At 44.8% G+C, this 22,963-nt stretch overlaps 1 pseudogene; it reads right to left on the minus strand.

Annotated features, from left to right (window-relative positions):
* Window positions 1-234: 234 nt before the first annotated feature.
* On the minus strand, window positions 235-353 carry LOC148666536 (5S ribosomal RNA; annotated as a pseudogene).
* Window positions 354-22,963: the final 22,610 nt, after the last annotated feature.

Consider the following 22,963-nt stretch of genomic DNA (forward strand, 5'->3'; position numbering starts at 1 on the left):
GAACAAGTCTCCACAGCCGAAGCGCTGTGTCTCTTTTCAGCTGGCGATAAACCTTTCCTCGATCCTTTGCGGACTTGTAAAACTGTTCATGATCAGAATAAAAAACGCTCACACTAATACACAAGCACCCGTGTTTCGCCAAAGCTGACAAATAAACAGACAGAAAAGCCGCACTGCACGTGTGAACAGGGGAATGAGCGAGCGAGCGGGGATAGGGCGCCTCCTGCGCTTAAAAGCTTACAGCACCTGGTATTCCCAGGCGGTCTCCCATCCAAGTACTAACCAGGCCCGTCCCTGCTTAGCTTCCGAGATCAGAAAAGATCAGGCGTGCTCAAGGGGGTGTGGCCGTAAGCGAGAGCAAGGCTCAATGGCACCCTTCTTATAGAGAGGACAGCTCCGTCACCTCTTTTACGACGCTGCTTTTTTTCCCGTGCATTTTTCTCTTCTTCCCACGTTCTCTCTCTTCACTGCCTTCGTCCCCGCTCTATTTCACTTCAGTCTTTCACTTGTAGCGGCAATGCTTGTAAATAAGACATAATTAAGTGTTGCTGTGCTTTTCCAACTGAGGCCCCATCTCTCTGTTCATCTCTGTGGTGCAGCCACAGAGAAACTATTCATGCAGGCTGATTTAAATATGTTTTCTTTTGTTAAGGGACAGCTCCCAAATGGGGATGCACTTAGCTAAGCCTGGCTATCATGATCAATGGTCATCCATTGACGCCTATCTGTCTAGGGTGTGCCAGATGGACATCTGGACTGCATTCCTAAGTGTCAGGAGTAAGTGACTCATATCTTACCTTGATTAACCAATCAGGGACTGGTAGGGCCGAGTAACCCACGTGGGACTCTCATGCCCATGGAACTTTCAGCCAATCAATGAGCTGAAGTTCCTCCAGGTAAAAACAGGCAACACAGAGAGCCTGAGAGATTCTGTGGACAATTCTAAAGGGAGAATCTCAAAGGAGAATTCCAGGGCAGGACGGCCCAGGAGCAGAAGGCTCCCAAGGGCAGGACATTCTCGCAGAGCGCCTCCTGACCATCCTGAGACTCAGCCCGGACAACCACGGAACGGCCAGTATGTCTGAGTGCCAGAACTTTCCTTTGTTCTAAGAGTCTAGAGCGGAGGTTGCCAGAGAGTAACCAGAGGATCCACCCGAGGTGAGCACCAGCAGCAGGCCTCGTGAACAGGTCGGAACTGTGGACAGCTGAATCACTATTCAGAACTAACAAGAATGTAACTGCTGTGCTACGTGCAGATTTTTAGAAGACAGTACGTCAACAAAGTACGCACTGTCTAGGTTACTTTTAGAAGACAGTGTATCAAAACACTATGTATTGTCCGGGTCATTAGATCAGCCGAAGGTAACTGATAAGCTTTGCAAAAAATATATTGGTGCTTCTTTTTTTTTTGTGATGTAATCTGTTTTTGTCTAAGGAAAGGGGAAGTATTAGAAATGACAAAATGCTGAACTTTCCCTTACACTGCAACATCTTATAAAAATCCTGTGCTGCTTGTAATGAGTTGAGTCTCTGATGTACTTTGCAGAGTGGCAACAGGGCTCCCAATATTGCAAAATTGAAATAAAGACCTTACTCAGGTGAGAACTCTCTCTTGTGGCTTCCTTGATAGTTATATTTCCATGACAATTTGGGGGCTTGTACAGGATCACAAACCTGAGCGCGGACGGCTGCTGAAACTTCATCCGGACCCGGACAATTTTAGCAAATTGGACGAACCTCGGGGGATAAACTTTTTATCCTTCGAGAGACCCATCTGGAAAATTCACAGCAGTCTGACATCAGTAAGTGATCTTTTTGTTGCAGAGAAATGGGAGGCTGGTGAGGGTGTTCTCACGCGGGTTTGATCAGTCTGGGACACATATAAAGAACTTATCTTAACACAGACGTGTGGTGTTTGCTCTGCGGAGTAGTTCATGTGATAAGGTTCTAAGTAAGGCACCGATTGGTAAAAATGGGGAATGAAAATTCAAAGACGAAAATGGGACCGAGCAGTCCAGCAAAAGTACATGTACGACAAATTCAGAGAAGCGAGAATAGGTGTAAACGATTATAGTCTGGGTTAGAGTCCCGGCAGAATAAAAAAATGTTTATGGTCATGAACTGGTAATAGGTGTAAGGGAACTTGCACATAATTTATATATGATAATTAGGGGCCCATAACTATGAAGGATCTTTGTAAGTGGTCAGAATGGACAGGGGAAAGTGGAATTAGGAAAAGAAGTTTCCTGAAGATGAGATGACAGGGATAAAATAGAAATGTTAAGGGAAAACTTAGAAGAGAATGAGAAGAAAGGAAAGAAAGTGAATTGGAAAACTGGGAAAGAGGAATCACAGAAATGATGGGAAGCTTCAAAAAAGACTAGTCTTGAAACTAAAGAACAGCAAGCTGCAGCTAAAGTCATGGCCATGCGTACTAAAAAGAAAAAGTCTCCACCAAAATTAGAAAGTGGTCCGGAGCCAAAGCCTTTTTACTTGTTCGTGAAATGCCAATGTGCACTTTTACAGGTCCAGAAGGAACTCCAGCATATGTACATTGACCTTGGTCTCCTAGTGAATTATTTGCATTAGTCAAGTCTTTTCCTAAATTGCCTGATGATCGTAAAGAATTTAAAAGAAAGGTAAGCCTTGTTCTTGATTGTCTTAAGCCTAATTACAGTGACATAACCTTGTTGCTAGATCATATTGTTCCTAAAGGTTTACAACGTCCTCTAAAAAGGAGGAGGCAGATTGGCGGATACATGACCCAAATGATGAAGAAGTATCCATCTAAATTAAACCACGCGGACATGGAGAGGAAAAGTTAGGCGGCCGCTTCTAAAAAGAGGTAAGGACTCCTCTTTTCTACAAAGTCGCTTGTCCTCTCCATGTTGCTGTGGTGGGTGCAGGGTTTTTCTGAAGCTGAAGTAACTAGAACTGTACTCGCAGAAGAGCCGAAAATGGTAACTGTGTGTTTAAAGCCAGGATCTGGAACCTGGTCCGTGTTCCTGTATTGTGATAGTTCGTCAGTTTGTCTCGACTGGGGTATTCCGCAGGGCACGTGGGAAACGTGAAAATGGTTTGGTGTGAAGGAAAACAAATTAGATTAATGCAAAGAAATATGGACTGTCAGACGGAATTTGGGCTGAACAGGAATGTAGAAAAGTGTATGAACATTGGGATAAAAATAAACAGATAAGGGTTTTATTTTAGAGGAATATTTGAGAATTCAACAGAATATCATAGATGATACGCAAAATCCCTGACGGAAAAGCTAAAAGCAATGGCTGAATGAAACGAAGTTATATATGTAGAAAAAGAAAAAGCAAAAGAAGAAATAGAACGCCTTAAGAGAGAATCTGGGAGAAGGGTGGGAATTAGTGTGGAGATTTTTGAAAGAGCATTACCCACCGAAAACTGATTGGAAAAAAGTAACAGCATGTTAGCAAAGGAAAGTGAGGATGTTTTAGATTTTACAGAAAGGTTTATAACTTTATGGATAGTATTCTTGGGGTTAGCTGATGAAAAGGAAGTGAATGAAGATACTTCCACAGTAATAAAACAAGTTTACTTGAGTGGGTTAAAACCTGATGTTGACAAGAATGTACAACTGTGTTTTCCTGATATTACGGAGAGCGGAGACAGATTTGATTTAATAACTCGCTAAGCATGCATGCAGAAGTGCGAGCGCTGCAAATGGGAGGTAAAAAGACTCCCAAGGAGGAGAGAAAGGAGCTGCCAGTTTGTCACAATTATTGTGCGACTTTATTATACCAAGATATAAGACCCCTTCAAGAAAATAATGAGGACTGGGATAAATCTCCTGATTGGGCATATCCAGATGGGGGGTGAGTTAACTAGCCCTGGGGGAAAGGGGGGCAAGACCCCACAGACAAAACTACTAATAAGCTGGTGTGCAGTTACTAAAACAAAGGGTGTTTTTTGGAGAAATTGTAAGAAAGAGGCTTGATTTCACAATTAAAGAACATGTCAGAAGCTGAAACGAGAGCCGTGTGTGAACTAATAGATTTAATCTAGTAAGCCCCTTTGTAGCCTTCATAAATTTATCTCAGGATTTAAATAAAAGTGAAATAATCTTACAGTGTGCAGTAACTGGAGCACAGCTGTCCTGTTTTTAGACTATAACTGCATAAAGATGTGATATAAAGTTTTCTAACGGGTAACAGGAGGCTACAGGAGAAGGGGTGCAAGGGTTGCGTTTAAAGCAGATACAAGCTGTCACAGTATGCTTGGGAAAAGATGTACAGTTTCAACTACTGATGTGGGTGGGGGACACCCCAGACCTATTGAGCTGGGATGCCCTGCAGCATTTACAAGGAATTACTGTATGAAATAGAATTTATGTGAACTATCTCAATAGAGTTATGTGATATTGTGATTGTTTTACCTAATGAGGGAATCCATAAGGCCGGGCTACTCCAAGTATTGGATCTAAAGAGGAAAAAAAGGAGTATAAAACCAACTACATGATAAAGCCAGGGTGAATGCCTTCTCGGAACGAGCTTGTCTAGTGACGTATTGGTTTAAGGGGGGTAGTGCAGTCTAAAGACAAAATTGCCTTGACCCCTGCAGCAGAAACCGTTTTTGATGTTTTGAAACAAGCTTTCTTGCAGACACTGGCCCTGGACTGTATTCCCTCAGACGGATCATCTGTATGTAATCTGTCTGTAAGTGAAAGAAATGGGTTGTGAGCCGTTGTGCTGGTGCAGGAGCATGGAGATAGGCATCGTCTGGTGGGTTATTATTATTCAGGACCCCTTGATGCGGTGGCCAAGGGGCCGTGTTTATGTGTTGTGCAGGCTACCTGCCTGGCTGTATAAACTGTGGATAATCTGGTGTAGAACTAGCAGACCGAATGAAAAGATTTAATTGAAACTTGTAAATATGCTAAATGGAAAATTGTAGCAATTTATATAGACTGTATATATACATTTGGTGTATGCCACAATTTTGGATGGCAGTGAAGGAATAGGGATTTCCCCAACATGGCAGGGACTCTAGTCAAGAATGCTGGGTTTGTCTCTGAACTGTTAGAAGCTTTGCAGCTACTGACTGAAGTAGCTGTGGTAAAGTGTAAATCACATAATAAAGAAATGTTTCCAGTAACTCGAGGGAACAACTTTGCAGATGTAGCTGTCAGGTGCACAGTCCTGGTAGAACAGGAGTCTGAGACCCCTGTGAGACCTCTGTTGGTGAAAAGGGGACAGCTACAGGATATTCAGGCTGAGGCCTCTAAAGCAGAGAAAAGGACATGGTTAGAAAAGAGTGTGGTGCTGCCAGCACACTGGACGCTCTGCATGCCCTCACAGCCTAATGCCCTTTGTAGCTCGACTAATGCACTCTGTCGGACACCTGGGTGTGAGTCAAATGGTGGAGGGGCCGTACCAAGGCTGCTGACCACTGCAACTGCTGTGAAAGTCACAGAAAGGGTGCCCTGGATTCATGCTTCCCACTGTAAAAAGGTCACAAACAAACTGAGCAAAGTGCAGGAGTGATGTCTCCACAGGGATAGATGGGGATCACATGCTTGGTACTGATGTGCCCAGCCTTTTTCCTTTTTATGTGGAAGCCTGTCACCACACAGAAAGAGGAAGAATCTAAATTCGAAGCCTTTTTGTATACAAACTGGCTGAATGAAACTGATAATGAGGGGGATATGAGTAATTTGTGGTATAAACTTATAAATCATTCTGTAAAGTTAAAGAAATTTAATGCATCTTGTTATGTATATGTTTTAATGCCTCATTCTACAGCCTCACCCATTTCTCTCCTGGTTAGAATCACTGTTTGGGCCAGGGGGAATGTTTTTCTTTAAGTTACTAACACTGATTATAGTAGCTGTGATACTTGTCTTCCTGTTTTTGTGTTGCTGTACTACATATATTATTCCAATGCTTTGAAATATGGTAATGAATATGTTTGCGCATCAGTATGTTCTGATAAGAACGCAAGAATCCGAAGTATGGGAGCCTCCTGGGAGTCCATATGAAGAATCTAACTTTTAATCATTTTCAAGAATAAAAAGGAGGGAATTGAAGTGGAAATCTAATAAGTAAATTGATTCTTTAAATGAAGAGAGCTTTGCAAAAAAATATATTGGTGCTTTTAGATAATATATTTCAAGGATGTAATTGCTGTGCTACAGTACGTGCAGAATTTTAGAAAACAGTTCGTCAACAAAGTACACTGTTTAGGTTACTTTAGAAGACAATGTACCAAAACAATATATGCTGTCTGTGTCGTTAGAATTAGCTGAAAGTAACTGATAAGCTTTGAATAACAAATCTAGTGCTTCTTCTCTCGCTCTATGATGTAATCTGTTTTGTCTTAGGGAAAGGGGAAGTTTTAGAAGGGACAAAGCGCTGAGCTTTTTTACAGCGCAATGTCTTATAAAAACCCTGTACTGCTTGTAACAAATTGAGTCTCTGGTTGCACTTTTCGAAGTGGAAGCAGGGCTCCCAATATTGCAATATTGAAAAAAAGACCTTACTCAGGTGAGAACTCTCTCTTGTGGCTTCCTTGATAGTTATATTTCCATGACACCGGTTTTAATGTCTGTAGATTGTATCTTATTTTATATTATGTGTTTTCACCCAGTTCACTCCAGTTAATAACAGTTCACCCAGTTAATAGCCACTTTTTATGCGCGAAAAACGGGTGATGTTTCTATCTCGTGATCAGCTTAGTATCTTTCTGTAAGTTTTTTTCTTCTTAATTAAACGTTTAAAATACATGAATTTCATAAAGACAACACACGTTTCGAACAGAAAAAAATCATATTCTGTTCTCTTCCTGGTATGTATAACAGATCAGCAGGTCTTATTTTCCCAATTGCTTTTTTCCACTGTATTTATCATATTGGCTAGCCAATGTCCTCTCTTAGCTAGGTAATGTTACTTGTGGATGTGTTTCTGCGTTGCGTAGAAGCACATGTATCCATAGAAAGTGTATTATACTACTATTTGAGCTACAGTACATAAAAATAATTATATCGTTATTAATTTCTTTAGGTACGTGATTCCATATTATATTCCCTATTAATCAAATTCTAAAAGTATGCTTTTGTTTACTCCGATAACGAGCGCATTCACAGAAAATGTTAATATCTTATGACTTTTCACAAAGTATATAAACTTAAGATGGTCAGAAGGAGCATGTAAAAACATTTCCAAAACGTGGTAAAATCTTACCACATGTAAGACTTTGATGCTTAAAATGTTTAGGAAGAAAGTGGAATACTGGTGTGTATTTTTTCTTTAAACTACCAATACCAGCCATATACAGTTTACACTATATGTTTATGTTCCTAAATTAATATTGTTTATGGTGGTGTATCGTGGTTGTAGAGGTTTGATGGGTTTACTGAGACAATTATTAACTGTAGCAGTAATCACGAGGTTGTTCGTTGTAGCTTTTAGAAAATCAATCGTCAGAACAACTAATAACGCACACACACGGGTTCAATACACGAGATACATTTATTCATATAAATTGTGCACCAAACATATACTAGTCTGCCTGGATACGAGCGGCAGACCTTACTGTGAGGGTTATCAATATACAAGGTATATAATCTCGAAGAGATGCCAACACAAAGAGATACACAACAGAGAATATATGTCAATATATATCGTTCGGTTACCAAATCGCTAATCAGTGTAATTACCCACTGTTACTCTAAACTCGGAAGTAAATACATTACTCATGAATTAAATTGATAACAACTTGTGTTGAGGTACAATTGAATTCTCGAGACGCAATGTAGAACATGGGGTTTACTTATCCACTGTGTATGGATTTGGAATTTCCCGGCACGAACACCAAACCAGCTGACAGGCTCTGTTGCAGCCTCTGTTCCAGCGGTTGTCCAATGGGCATTGTCCTGGCGTCCTCTGGCTACCGGCCAACCAGTCGAGGTGCAGCTCGGAGTAGGACGGGCGGAGGAATCTGACTGTGGCGCGCAAGACTCCGAGAGAGTCCGGCTGGCTAGTAGAAAGTCTCTATGCACAGAGTGTGACCGCGAGTCCTCACAAGTCACTCTTTTGCCTGGGAAGAAGCTGGTTCGTTCCCGGTCCAGCGCTGCTTCTGAATAAGCTATTCAGGTTGTTGACGAGGGTCCAACTGTAGGCTGCCGTTGATCAAGCGGAGCTTTCACGTTGGTAGAATTCTGAGTACGTACGGGATCCTCGGCCTCGCGCTTAGTACAAATTCCAAGTCCCTTTGCAGACAACAGCAGTTGTCACGTGATTGTCTCTGAGGATGCGCGAAAATGGCCAAGGAGAGCCCCGACCTGAGCTTGCGCTCCCTTTTTGACCAAGACACAGGTGTGTGCTGATTGGTTGAGAGTTTGGCAGGCATTGGAGACCCACGTGGTATTACCACGCCCTGCCCGTCCCTGATTGGTTGATCAAGGTGAGATTTTGAGTCACTTACTCTTGACACTTAGGAATGCAGTCCAAATGTCCATTCGGCACTCCCTAGACAGATAGGCGTCAATGGATGACCATTGATCATGATAGCCAGGCTCAGCTAATTGCATCCCCGTCTGGGAGCTTGTTTCTTATCACAATTTCTGGCATTTCCTTACGTAACCCAGACACCTGCCTTCTCAGGGTGGTCAGGGTGACAGTGTTAGCAGCAAACAGACCCGCTGAAAATAGCGAACCCACGGCGGAGGCCGCGGCAATCAGACCCCCCAAGAACCTTTTGGGGCGGCTGAGGCCTGTCATCTCCTCCTGGGTGACTGTTGCCTTCCTCAGCTGGCGGAGCATGTGTATAGTGTCTAGCTGGGCATGCCATACAGTATCCCCAGCCCACTGCCTACCATGATAGGACACCCTAATGTTCATGTTGATGTGCTTCCGAAACACATCATGTGGGTCCAGCCGTACATACACTCGCTGAGTATATGTTCTGCAATTTGTTAACAACAATCTGGGAGCGTCCTGCAGGATTATGCCGGTAGGAGGACCGGGTTCCACAACTTCAAGGGGCTGTGTCGAGGCGATCACCAGTACTGTCAGGACCAGCCGTGGCAGTTTTAGGATTCCCATTCTGGAACACAGATGAGGCACATGGTACAGTTCCACTATATTTTTGAATATATTTTCCTAGCAGGACCTACACTACAGTACCTAACTACCTGCAACTACAAAGGGGCACCCCCCTCTTTGATCGGGTTTAGACTTTTAACCCTATTCTGTGTCCTCCGGCGCCATTTGAGAAGGGCGATACAACCGGAGGTGGTTGCGATGCACCCACTTGTAGACCAGAGATTGCCTTCCTTTTTCAAAACTTCTATGAATTGGCTACATTACTCTGCTCTCCTCCCCACTGATAGCTGATGTGTGGTGAGCGTTCTGGCGCACTATGGCTGCCGTCGCATCATCCAGGTGGGTGCTGCACATTGGTGGTGGTGGAGGGAAGTCCCCATTACCTGTAAAGCGCTTTGAGTGGAGTGTCCAGAAAAGCGCTATATAAGTGTAAGCAATTATTATTATTATTATTAATCCGAATTCGATAAGCTACCGGTGATACCTTATCGACAATCTCGTGGGGTCCTGTCCAACTGGGTAAGAACTTCCGGGCCACCCCTGTGGGTTTGGCAAATTGGAAGTACAGGACCTTGTCTCCTACTTGGAGTTCCTGGTTAACTGCCTTTCGGTCATAGTATGCTTTCCTACCCTCTGCACTCCTTCCCAGATTGTTCTGGGCAAAAGCAAAGGTTGCCTGCAGATGTGCTCGCAGGTCTGACACATACTGATGGGCTGTAGCAGCCCCCGTCGTGCTCAGGTCCTCCACCCCATAAAGATAGTGTAGGGGAAGAGTCATCTTCCGACCTGTCATCATCTCAAAAGGTGGGACCCCCGTAAAGCAATGGGGCGTGGCTCGGATGGCCATCAGAACCAGGGGCAGCTTAATGTCCCAGTCCGTACTGCTGGTGGAGACAAACTTTTTGAGCATACTAACCACCGTTCGGTTTGCCCTTTCTGCCTGGCCCGAGGATTGAGGGTGGTAGGAGATATGCAACTGGGCCTTGACCCCAAGCATATTCCACAGGGTTGCCATTACTGTAGCTGTGAAATGGGTTCCCCGATCCGAGTCCACGGTAAGGGGGAGTCCCCATCGACTGAACACATGGTTCACCAACAGTACTGCAGTTGTCTCTGCCGTGTCGTTGGGTGCTGGGAGGCACTCAATCCATTTTGTGAATGCACACGTAACAGTGAGGAAATATTTGTTCCCTCTGGATGACCTCACCAGCGGCCCCACCCAATCCATTTGTAGATTGGACCAGGGGAATGTCATGCCCTTTTTCTGGAGTGGTGCACGGTGCAAGGGCCGTGATGGTTGGAACTGGCTACAGGTCAGACACCCCTTTACATACGCGGCGATGTCTTGGCCCATGTGAGGCCAGAATGCCACCTGCTGGATAGTGTCGTACGTGGCCTTGATTCCCCGGTGACCCCCACAGGGTTCGTCATGAGCGTGTTGGATCATGACCCCCCGATGGCAGCGGGGAACTACCCACTTTGGGACACCTTGTGCAACTGGTACACAAACCAACAACCCCTTTATGATCTTTAGGTTGTCTTTCACCTCTGCCAGCTCCTTCAGCTCCGGAGACTGGCTCAGCACCTGCTCCGAAAGAGGTTGACGCACTGGGTCAGCAATATGCCAATACATTTGCCCAATTGCTGGGTCCTGTTTCTGCATTTCCGCAAGATCGGTGTTAAAACCCTGTGACGCAAGCACTACAGATTGAGGGTCAGCTCCGACATCCTGTCTAGCCCTGCTTCGGGTGACCGCCTTGACCTCAGCCACGGTTTCTGGGGGTAGCCATTCCTGCTGGAACTGCCAGGGTTCACCCTCTAAGGCGCCAGATTTGGCCAGCCGGTCGGCCTCATCATTCCTGTCTTTGTCTGGTCCCTTCACCTGGGAGTGTCCCTTCACCTTCCTCCAGTAAACCATCATTCCAGCCTCGGTCGTGAGCTTGTCACTGGCCAGGAACAACTCTTTGTTCTTTACTTCCTTGCCCCGGGCATTTTTCATGCCGTTACCCTTCCAATACAGAAGATGGAACACGAAGCTATGTCGGGCGTAGTTCGAGTCACTACAGATGACAAATTGTTTAAGGCCATGTGTAAGGGCCTGCTGGAGGGTGATCAGCACCCCAGCTACTTCAGCATACTGACTAGTCTTTGGTCCTAGCTTATAGCGGGTCGGCCCACAGGGAGTATTGTCTTGCCAGACTACTCCTACCCCTGCTAGCACCTGCTGTTCGTGGCGAAAAGAGCAATCGTCAACATAGGCCATGGGTAAGCCCTGGCCCACGTTCTCATCGTAGTACCGATGATTGTTCGGTAGCTCAGCAGCGGGAATTGTTTCTGGAGCTTCCATGTCAGTGTCACAGCCATGACACACTTGGCCCAAAGCCAGGCCCTGTCCCAGGTACATTTTCTTGCTCTGTTCATAACGTACCTCTATCTCATAGCCTTGTAGGGCCATCATCCATGCCACAATCCTGCTATTTGACACCCTGCCCGCTTTCAGTCTCTGGCTATGCAGGAATGTCACAGGTTGGTGGCAGGTTTCGATGATGATCTTTTGTCCCCCAACATAACTACGGAAGTGTTCTACCGACCAGACCGTAGACAACAGGGCCTTCTCGCAGTCCAAGAACTTTTGCTCCACTGGGCTCAGGGCTCGACTGGCATACGCCACCACCCTTCGCTCTTGGTCATATTCCTGACTCAGAGCAGCCCCAAGGCAGTGCTCTGAGAACCCTGCTTCAAGGTAGAAGACCTTATTTTTGTCAGGGTAGGCCAAGCACGGCGCACTACCGAGTTTGCGCTTCAGCTCCATCACAGCCTGTTCTGGGGAAGGCCCCCACTCAAAGGGCACGTCTTTCTGCAACAGCTTGTGGAGGGGCCTTGCTATTTCAGCGTAATCCTCAATGAACTGCCGGGAATAATTACATACTCCCAGAAAGCTGCGCAGTTCAGACAGGTTAGTGGGCGACTTCATATTCTGTATAGCTTGGACTCTGCTGGACTGTGGCTGTATGCCTTGGGCTCCAACCAACAGTCCCACGTACTCCACTTGGGTCCTACACCACTGTCCCTTAGCCAGGGACAGTTTGGCCCCTGCACGGGAGAGCTGGGTCAACACATGCCTGATCTCGGCCATGTGTTCTTCCCAGAATATTGTCCACATAGACCAGGTTGCCCCTGGCGGCTGCATCACTCATGGCTTTGTGCAGAAATATGTTGAACTCCGCTGGGGAGTTGGAATACCCAAAGGGGCATCGATTCCAGGTGAACTGCCTGTTTCCAAAGGAAAAGACCAGTTTGTACTGGTCTTTAGGTTCTACCTTAAGGGTCCAGAACCCGTTGGCCACATCCACTGTGGTGAAATATTTCGCTGTTGTCACCTAGGTAGATCATTGGCCATCGTGACAAAGGAACCTGTTTATTCAGCTGCCGGTAGTCAATGGTCAGACGCCACTTACCATTGGGTTTCAGCACCGGCCACAGTGGGGAGTTATAAGTGGAGTTACACTCCCTTATGATCTGACGCTCTAGTCGAGCATCCAACGTCTGCTTTATGGACTCGTATGCCGTGAGGGGAATGCGATACTGCCTGACATAGGTTGGGCGGGCGCCAGGGGCTGTGGGAATGCGCACTGTGTGCAAATCCGTCACCCCGCAGTCATAGGTGTCCCGTGCAAACACTTCCTGGAAATCCTGGAAGATCTGACGCAGCTGCTGACACTGGCTTTCCGTTTCCAGGGCATCTGCCTTACCAACCTGTTCCTGTACCTGCTCTAGGAACCCCGCTTTTGACGGCATGGCGGTATCCCGGGTCGCACTCTCGGCTGAGTGGTCCATCGGAACACCTGTGTGTACTGTGTACACAACCATCTCATCCCTATCGCTAAGGTCCACCCTGCACACCTCCTGGTCGCAGAATCCCTCTATTGGCATAATTGCAATCATCCGCCGGGGGTAGGTGTAGTACACCTGCTCGGTTCCCCCCTCCCTGGCCAAGGGACCAGGGAGCTGCCCCAGTACTGGGATGGCCAGTTCGAAATCATAGAAACCATTGTCAATTACCAGTCCCATGTCAGTGCGAGCAGGGATTTTGACATCTTGTTTTGCTATGTTCTGCACCAACAGGCAGGTGGCTCGGCCATTCCGTTCCAGTCTGGGGGTACCACAGACTGCTAGGTACAGTCTGATAAACTGAGCTGATGGTTGGAAGAAAAGCATCTCAGCGTCCATTCTCTGTCCCTTCCTTAGGACTAGGCGTACCGGAAACCCTGCTGTCGACGCAGGAACGATCAGGTCCGATTCGTTTACTACCTGGCAGGCCTGAGGAATCGTCTGACCTGACCGAATGTTCTCGGGGTCGCCGCTTAGAGAGTGGTCATCTGGGTTCGCCCGTTCCACAGCACACTGTTTACTGTGTCCAGCTGGGCGCCCAGTCGAACCAACAGGTCTGCACCAATACAGACCGAATGGGTCAGCTGAGGTGCTACCTGGAAGTAGTGAGCAAACTTCCTTTTTCCGATGGAGATGGAAGCTACACAGCTTCCTTTGCTCCAAATGGACCTATGAGGTGGGGGTGCCCACCACAGAACCTGTGACTGCGTCACCAGGGTCACCTGACGGCTTCGCGACAGGTCCTCGAACAGACCTTCACTGATTATGGACTTCTCAGAGCTGAGGCTAAGAATTACATCATCAACCTGCACTTCTGCCACCTGGACCCCTCCCACCACCATGGGGTGGTAGTCCTGGTCCCCCTGAGGTGCCAGGATGCACAGAAAGGACTCCCATTCATTACCGGACAGGGAGATCCACTCTTCTTCAGGGATGAAAAAGGGGTGTGCTTTACCTGGCGGGTCAAGCAGCTGCTTGGAGCACTGCTCCTGTAGTTGGGAGACCGTGGGAGTGCTGGCCTGGGCAGGACTTCGCTGTAGTTTTGGAAAGCAAGAAGAGACATTTATTTCTCGTCCAGAGGAACCTCCAACTCAGTTATAGTGTTCAGTGGGTACTGTGTGAGCACAGCATAACCACTGAACCCCCCTTTTCGCTGTACGACAGGCTTAGGGTCTTTGATCTGAGCCCACAATTTTCCACGCTGGCAGTCCACCAGAGGCTCCAGCCTGTCAAGCAGGTCTTGGCCAATGAGTAGTGGTTCTGTTTTAAACCTAGAGATGTAAACAGGATGCACCACGTTCATAGACCCGAACACAAGTGCCACCCACACTCGGTGTGTGATCCTGGCATCATCCTGGGTATAGCTGGAAATCTCTATCTTACACGGTTCTACCTTAAGTCTGATGCCTTTTCCTTTCGCTACTCGTTTGAGCTCGCTGAGTAGATCGGCTGACATCAAACTAATTTCAGCCCCAGTGTCAATCAGTGCTTCTCTATCTAAGACATTTTTACAGAGAAACCTTGATATAAATACGCCTTGCTTTGCCTTGCTGGCTGAGATTCCCTAAGAATTGTTTGAGCCCTGCCTTTTCTTTGACTTCAGGGGTGGGGTCAGCGCCCAACTCAGAGTCACAGCCTTCCTCCAGGCAGGAAACGTCCCACCCATTCAGAGTGAGGGAGGGGCTTGGGGCAGATCCCCGCCTCCTCCAGTGAGGAGGGGCGTGGTCCCCCTCAGCTCATTCACGCTCCCGGCAGTCGGTGCGGAAGGTTTACCCTGTCCTGATCTCTCAAGCAGGGCTTGTTCAAGCCGGGCCAGGCGGGCTGCAGTCGACTCCCTTCGTCCAGCCTTATGATAGGCTCTGCCTGAGCTCTTGCCTTCCCCGTAGCGCTCACGGCGGCTCTGACGCTTAGTGCGGTCCTGCCTGCCTTTTTTGCGCCGGGGCTAAGCGGGCTCAGGAACCTCAGCTCCCTCGAGTCAGTTTTCCTGACTGAGGGATGCAGATTAGCAATGAATAAACTTTTGAAATTCACGTTCTCTTCGCAACCCTCTTCATTCCGCCCTGCAAAATAAGTGCTTCTTTCGTGCTTAATATGGTGCGCAGCAGCCAAGGCAGATATGGGATCGATAAAAGCCGAAAATTCTCCGATCATTGCCTGACACAGCTCCTCAAAGCTATTACAGACCTCTGGTCCTTGTCTAGACATCCACTCGTGGACCGCTCGGCTGGTAGTTTTCCTTACTAACAGCCTTTTCCTGTTCGGTCGCTTCGGGCATAAACTGCAAAGTATATCTCCGCTCATCGATGTAGGTCTCCACATTATTCCCTGACACTGACGGGTCAAACCTTTCTACATCTTTGGCTAGCTGCCTCAGGGAGTGGAGGTTAATTTTCACGGTTTCTCCGTGGGCAGGGAGACAGCTGTGATCAGGACCAGGGGGTCTATGCCTGAATTGAATCGCCCTTGCGTCTCGCGGAGGACTCTGCGATCTCCCCCATGCCGATCCACCCACCGACCGACCCTGGCCGGGAGAAACCTCCTCCTGGCGCGCTGGGTGAGCACTCCGGGCTGCTAGGTGGGCTGGCATGCAAGTGGGATCTAGCCTGTTTCGCTTCCAGTACAGTTCAAGGTCGCTTCCAGGTCTCTTCTAGCTACCTCAGACGCAGTTTCTCTGACAGACAGGTCATCTAATTTACCTTAAACTTCCCTGAGTCGGTCTTCACTTTCCTTGTTTTTCACTCTCTTTTCTCTGATTATATCCAACAACTCAACTCGCTCCACCTTATATCTTTCTAGCTTACCCTGAAGCTTTTGAAACTTTGTCAGGTCGGACAGCTGTTTAGCTAGATTTAAGGCGAAACTAGATAGAACCTGAACTGCGTTCACAGACCCTCCTGTGTTAAGCTGGTTTGCTACCTTAGCTACTAAATCTAACTGCAGCTTCTCAATATCATCAAAGTTCAACTTTTCGATACCGCTCCAGTAATCAGGATTGTCGTCGCTAGAAATAGTACTTATAAGCGACTCCACTTCAGACATTTTAGCAGCCATTGTCATTACGTCAGAAAAACTTTAAGAGTATTACCTTTTTTTTCCTGTTACCAAAATACAGTATGGAATCTACACACCCGAGCAGATGGATTTCCAATCAGCACACGTTACACTAAACGCTAGAAAACAGGGGGATTTCTTTACGCAGTTATCAGCACACCCGGTATTCGCGTTTAGAAGCCGCGGTGCTGTGCTGAACTTAAACTCACAGTAGCATCAGTTATTCTGTGTGATTGATTCTCATATCATTCTAAATGAGCCCACCCAGGGAAGCCAAGAAATATAGTGGTTTGATGGTTTTACTGAGACAATTATTAATTGTAGCAGTAATCACGAGGTGGTTCATTGTGGCTTTTAGAAAATCAATCATCAGAACAACTAACAACGCTCACACACGGGTTCAATACACGAGATACATTTATTAACATAAATTGTGCACCAAACATATACTAGTCTGCCTGGATACAAGCGGCAGACCTTACTGTGAGGGTTATCAATATACAAGGTATATAATCTTGAAGAGATGCAAACACAAAGAGATACACAACAGAGAATATATGTCAATATATATCGTTTGGTTACCAAATCGCTAATCAGTGTTATTACCCACTATTACTCTAAACTCGGAAGTAAATGCATTACTCATGAATTAAATTGCTAACAACTTGTGTTGAGGTACAATTGAATTCTCGAGACGCAATGTAGAACATGGGGTTTACTTATCCACTGTGTATGGATTTGGAATTTCCCGGCACGAACACCAAACCAGCTGACAGGCTCTGTTGCAGCCTCTGCTCCAGCGGTTGTCCAATGGGCGTTGTCCCGGCGTCCTCTGGCTACCGGCTAACCAGTCGAGGTGCAGCTTGGAGTCGGACAGGCAGAGGAATCTAACTGTGGCGCACAGGGCAGTCGTTGGTCCGAGGGGATCTACCAGCAGTCCGGCTGGCAAGTAGAAAGTCTCTATGCACAGAGTGTGACCGCGAGTCCTCACAAGTCACTCTTTTGCCCAGGAAGAAGCTGGTTTGTTCCCGGTCCAGCGCTGCTTCTGAATAAGCTATTCAGGTTGTCGACGAGGGTCCAACTGTGGGCTGCCGTTGATTAAGCGGAGCGTTCACGTTGGTAGAATTCTGAGTACGTACGGGATCCTTGGCCTCGCTCTTTGAACAAAGTCCAAGTCCCTTTGCAGACAACAGCCTTTGTCACGTGATTGTCTCTGAGGATGCGCAAAAATGGCCAAGGAGAGCCCCGACCTGAGCTTGCGCTCCCTTTTTGACCAAGACACAGATGTGTTCTGATTGGTTGAGAGTTTGGCGGGCATTGGAGACCCACGTGGTATTACCATGCCCTGCCAGTCTCTGATTGGTTGATCAAGGTGAGATACGAGTCACTTACTCCTGACACTTAGGAATGCAGTCCAGATGTCCATCTGGCACTCCCTAGACAGATAGGCGCCAATGGATGACCATTGATCATGATAGCCAGGCTTAGCTAAATGCATCCCCGTTTGGGAGCTTGTTTCTTATCAGAAGAAAACATCTTAAATCAGCCTGCATAAATACTTTCTCTGTGGCTGCACCACAGAGATGGAGGGTGAGATGGGGCCTCCTTTAGGAAAGCACACCAACGCTTAATTCTGTCTTATTAACAAGCATTGCCGCTACACATGTCAACCAGGAAGCCTGTGTCATTATGTCTTGTAAAAGAATTTAAAGCCTACAATCAGGATCAAACAACATCACAATCTGATGAACTAATGCATATACATTTTTTTAGATAGATACTTTATGGATCCCATAAGGGAAATTGTAGTGCAACAGCAGCTTAACACAGACAACACAGCCACAGTGTAACGAATGATACAATAAAAAAAGTACAATACATACAGATGCGGCCATTCAAAGTGCGCGGCACAGACACGTACCGGATTATTGGCTACGGCCTCGCGCATCGTGAAGCGCGTTGATGCAAAATACCGCGGTACGTGATTGGTTGACCGACAGGGGCACTCGTGGTGCGTTGGTAGGTTGTAGAAAGATTTAAATGTCTTTACTGTGCCCGTTTTAGTGTTGAATATTTATATGGCTGGTCTCGTTACTTTAATGAAAAAATACACATCAGTATTCCATTTCTCCCTAAACATTTTAAGCATCGAAGTCTTTAACTAACGTGATACCGGAATCAACAAGCATACTTTTAGAATTTGATTAAAAGGGAATATAATATAGAATCGCGTATCTAAAGAAATTAATAACGATATAATTATATTCATGTATCGCAACACAAGCCGGAATCCAGCCGGAGCCATGACTTTATTTTTTAACAAACATTTCTTTGAAAAAATAAAACATTTCCCTGGGTCAGATATTAAAAAAAACTTCACTCGCACCAAACAAATTTATATTTCTAAATATCACAACATGATCGAATTAAGTTATTTTAATAACAATGAATAGTCACCTATGCGTTACATAAACATTTATATTGATTTAAATCTCGTTTTAATTTAAATCGCAAACGCAGGTTTAAATATATGTGTTTTTTGATTCACAATCAGACAAATGCAACATAAATTGATATCTTTGTCTTCTAAGTATCTTAATAAACTCAGCATAGCTTTCTCCCCGTTTAGATGTATTTGTCTTGGGATCTTGGGATCAAACGTGGAAAGATTAGATTGTAATCGTTTTTATTTTTTAAATACATTTTATAAAAGTGTAATCTATGCTAAAAAGCTGTACACCACCTGCTATAAAGATACATATTGTAATACTTCCGGGCTCAGATAGGACGAACACAAGAACTCAGACTTGCGGAGTTAAAGCAAGTTAAAGCCTTGATTTTATATATCACCTTTAAAAGTGGCATCTCAAAGCAATACAGATTCCAAAGTAAATACCCAACACTGATTGTACCCATCTGTCATGCTAATAAAGCACCTTGAATTGAATTGAATTGAGAGAGAGAGGGAGGGGAGGGCGAGCGAGAGAGCACAGTCAGGACAGACAGGCAAATAAGATACACTCCACAGACATTCACAACAGCGACATATCATAAAACATTTGTACATATTGTTAAATTATTACTTGTTTTTCAGGAAGTTAAAAAAACACTTGAATTACTTATCCAGTCTCTCGAAATAAAAATATTTTTCAAGCAATGCAACTAATGTCGGGCAACGTGTTTTTTTTAATCCAACATTGACAGGCACATCTTAAATCTTGTCAGTCAGCTCTTTTTTCTCTATTTGAATTGTGGCGATTCAAACAACCTGGGATAACAAGTGGTCCCAAAATCACCGAGCTCACAGAGCTTCAACAACAGATGACAATTTCCTTAGTCCTTCCTTAGTCTTCCTGAAATTGTCAGATTATGAGTGAATAAAAGCATTTTATTAAAAACACGTTTGTGTTTGTTTGGGAGCTATATTATGTATTTTTCATATGTAAGATATAATGATGTTTTCCTGCTTACACATTGCACGACTTTAAAAGCTAGAAAAACAGGTTTCGATTCACATTAGCTACGAGCCTTGTTTTGTCAAAGGAAAATTCTATTCTACTCTGAGAATGTAGGGGGAGGAAGAATGCCCCTGGTCTTTTCACTTACTCCAATACACCAATGCATTAGCATGTTAAAGCGATTTCATTGAGGAGCCTAGCTTTCTTAACTAGTAAGTACTGTACTTACTGGGTTTTGAAGGGGGGGAGGTGTCTTTCGCTGGAAATCTCGCCCCCTTCTACTTTGAAAATACCTGTGAAACCGGTTTAATTCATCACAGCCAGCACTCCCGCAGAGAGGGGGGTTGTACTTGCAGTGCATCGGTATACATGGGAAAGCCAGAGCCGAGTCTAGTCTAGCCATGTGTGAGTCTAGTCTCACAGAGCTTCAACAGCAGATGACAACTTGTGAGTTTGATTAAGAATGAATAAAAGTATTTCATTAATAACGCGTTTGCGTTTGTCTGGGTGCTGACAAAGTAAAAAACAATTACTGTTTGACAATGAAGAACTGTGTGTGTGTCTCTCTCTCTGCTGGCGTTTGTAATTGTTTTTTATTTTTAAATACATTTTAGCAAAGTAATGTACCATAAAAGTATTGTGAGACATATTTGGGTTAACATGTTCAGTGTTCAGTGTGTGGTAATTTGTTGGGTGCGAGTTAAGTTTTATTTAAAATCTGACCCAGGAAAAAGGGAGGTGTGGATGGCTGAGGAAAGAATGCAGGCTCGCGCTGTGTCAGTTATTCTTTTTGTCTTTTTGAGCCAGTGAAAGCTCTGTTGTCCTTCACATGAATGCCTGAATCATTGTACCGAACCCAGGATTTTACAGTATTTTTTCTTTAAAATACCAATAACAGCAACAATAACAGTTTACATAATATGTTGATGTTCCAAAATGAATATAGTTTATGACCTTTATGACCTTCCTTATGCTCTTCGTTAATGTCTAAGCTGGAACACATCATTATATCTCAGTATTGTTGTTATTGTTTTTATCCTGTAAAGCGCTTTGAGGAGCCACCTTTAAAGGCGCCATATACAATAAAGTTCATTATTATTACTATTGTTAATTTGCTGGACAGAGAGGTGAACATTATTACGCAGAAGACAAAGATAGTGATTTACGTTGCATTGTGCATTGTGCTGCTATAATACAGTTTTAAATAATTAAAAGTCTAAACAGTATCAGCTTTATTTATGGGTTTTAAATAAAGGCGATTTAAACGCGATTTAAATCAATATAAATGTTTATATTGCAACCCAGAGGTGACTATTCATTGTTATTAAAATGACTTAAATTCGATCATGTTGTGATATTTAGAAATATAAATTTGTTTGGTGCGAGTGAAGTTTTATTTAATCTCTGACCCAGGGAAACGTTTCATTTTTTCAAAGAAAAGTTTGTTAAAAAAAAAAGTCACGGCTTCGAACATGCCATGTGATATAGGAGTCAAGAACCTAACCCACAGCACCACCAGCAAGGTTGCATGAGGAGTGTTGAAAAAGCCCTACAAACATTATCAACAGACATCGTACAGCGTGTACTATTCATGTGTTGCGGTACATGAATATAATTATATCGTTATTAATTTCTTTAGATACGCGATTCCATATTATATTCCCTTTTAATCAAATTCTAAAAGTATGCTTGTTGACTCCGGTATCACGTTAGCTAAAGACTTCGATGCTTAAAATGTTTAGGGAGAAATGGAATACTGGTGTGTATGTTTTCTTTAAAGTACCGAGACCAACCATATACTGTATGTTTTTGTTCCAAAATTAATATCGTTTATGGCTTTCACACACGTTACAGTATGCTCCTATTCTTTTTATGCTCAGCTACTAAGATTTACCTTCAGTAGTAAAATTCCATCTAAATATTCAATACTAAAATGGGCACAGTAAAGACATTTAAATCTTTCTACGACCGACCAACGCACCATGAGTGCCCCTGTCGGTCAACCAATCACGTACCGTGGTATTTTGCGTTATGATGCGCGAGGCCGTAGCCAATTACCTGCAGTATGTGTCTGTGCCGCGTACTTTGAGTGGCTGCATCTGTATACGTATAGCCGTATTTTCGCCTTGACATATACGTATATTCAACGAATCACTGCCCACTGGGTGTGCGGACCTTTTCTTATTTACCTTGTGTAATCGTTTTCCAAAAAGTGTAATTGTATTATAGCATGAACCCCTGGCGATTTTCTTGATACGTTATATGTGCTCTTGTTTGTATTGTATGTATTTTTGTTGTTCAAATAAAAAGTAAAAAGCACAATTTTCCGAATGCAGTTGCTGTAAAAAAAAATGAGATCAAGGGTGCTGTACGCAGACGTCTGAAGCCTGCTCCACAGAAAAACTTTATCCAGAAACTTTATGGATCTCGCCATGAGAGGGGAAGCATCTCAGAAAAAGCAGGTGCAGTCGGTTCCACAGTCATAACGCCACTAAGTTGGATGACAAGAGCAAGAGCCACCTGGCTTCCTCCAGGCAAGTAATGAGACAAAGAGACAAGGCACAGCGGGTAGTGTGGCTGAGCAGTCTAAGGTGCTGGCTTAAGGCTCCAGGTTCTTTGGGGGCATGGGTTCAACATTTGTCTTTCATCTTTCGCAAGCTGTATAGATTTCTTTAAAAACAAGTTGTTGCAGAAAGGAAACGAACACTTGCATTCATGTAAATTAAAAGGCATGGGATTTGCCTATAACGATAAACTCTGTACAGTAAGACATGAAGAAAGGCACTGCTGGGAATCTCCTGTTTACTAGCCAGCTAAGCCAATTAAGCTAAATCTGTTCCACAGATGTACAATGTGCCTTTCCTCTTGTCGTATTCAAGAGAACTGACTGTGTGAGCTCCTCACTATGTGTCCTATACTCTACTGTGATTTCATTTAGATCATCTACATGGAGTACAGTGACAAGATCGCCTTGAATATTTTCACTTTGAGTAAGTCATTGAAGAAAACAGAAGATGTCAGAGTGGCCTCATCAACAATCCACTCAGGCAGCACTCCTCTGTAAAGTGCTGTTTGTTCACATCGATTGTCTTTTTTTTGCCTTCATTCATGCAAGTAGTACAGGCAGACGCCCCTATTGTGCCGTGACCAAGATTCGAACCGAGGTTGTTGCAACCACAATGCAAAGTACTGACCACTATACAATCATGGCAAGTTACCAACACACACTGGGGGTGGAAAAGGCTGTGCTCTCTCGTGTGACAGGAGTCACCTGCTCCTGCTTTCCAAAAGATCAGCACCATGTACGAAAGAGACGCATTAAAACCCCTCAAACATGTGCAATACGTGCGAGAAGAGGGGGCTCTTGTTTCCACCTGAAGACTTCTCGCATGTGAGACGAACTGATCATTGCTGCAGCTCGGAAACCTGCAGGAGGTGGGAGGGGTACTCTCGTAGACAGTGCTGACCTTCGGCAAGAGGATTTATACTCTC

The sequence above is a fragment of the Lepisosteus platostomus genome, chromosome 5, assembly GCF_059453375.1.
Source record: "Lepisosteus platostomus isolate fLepPlt1 chromosome 5, fLepPlt1.hap1, whole genome shotgun sequence".
In the NCBI taxonomy this organism is placed as follows: domain Eukaryota; kingdom Metazoa; phylum Chordata; class Actinopteri; order Semionotiformes; family Lepisosteidae; genus Lepisosteus; species Lepisosteus platostomus.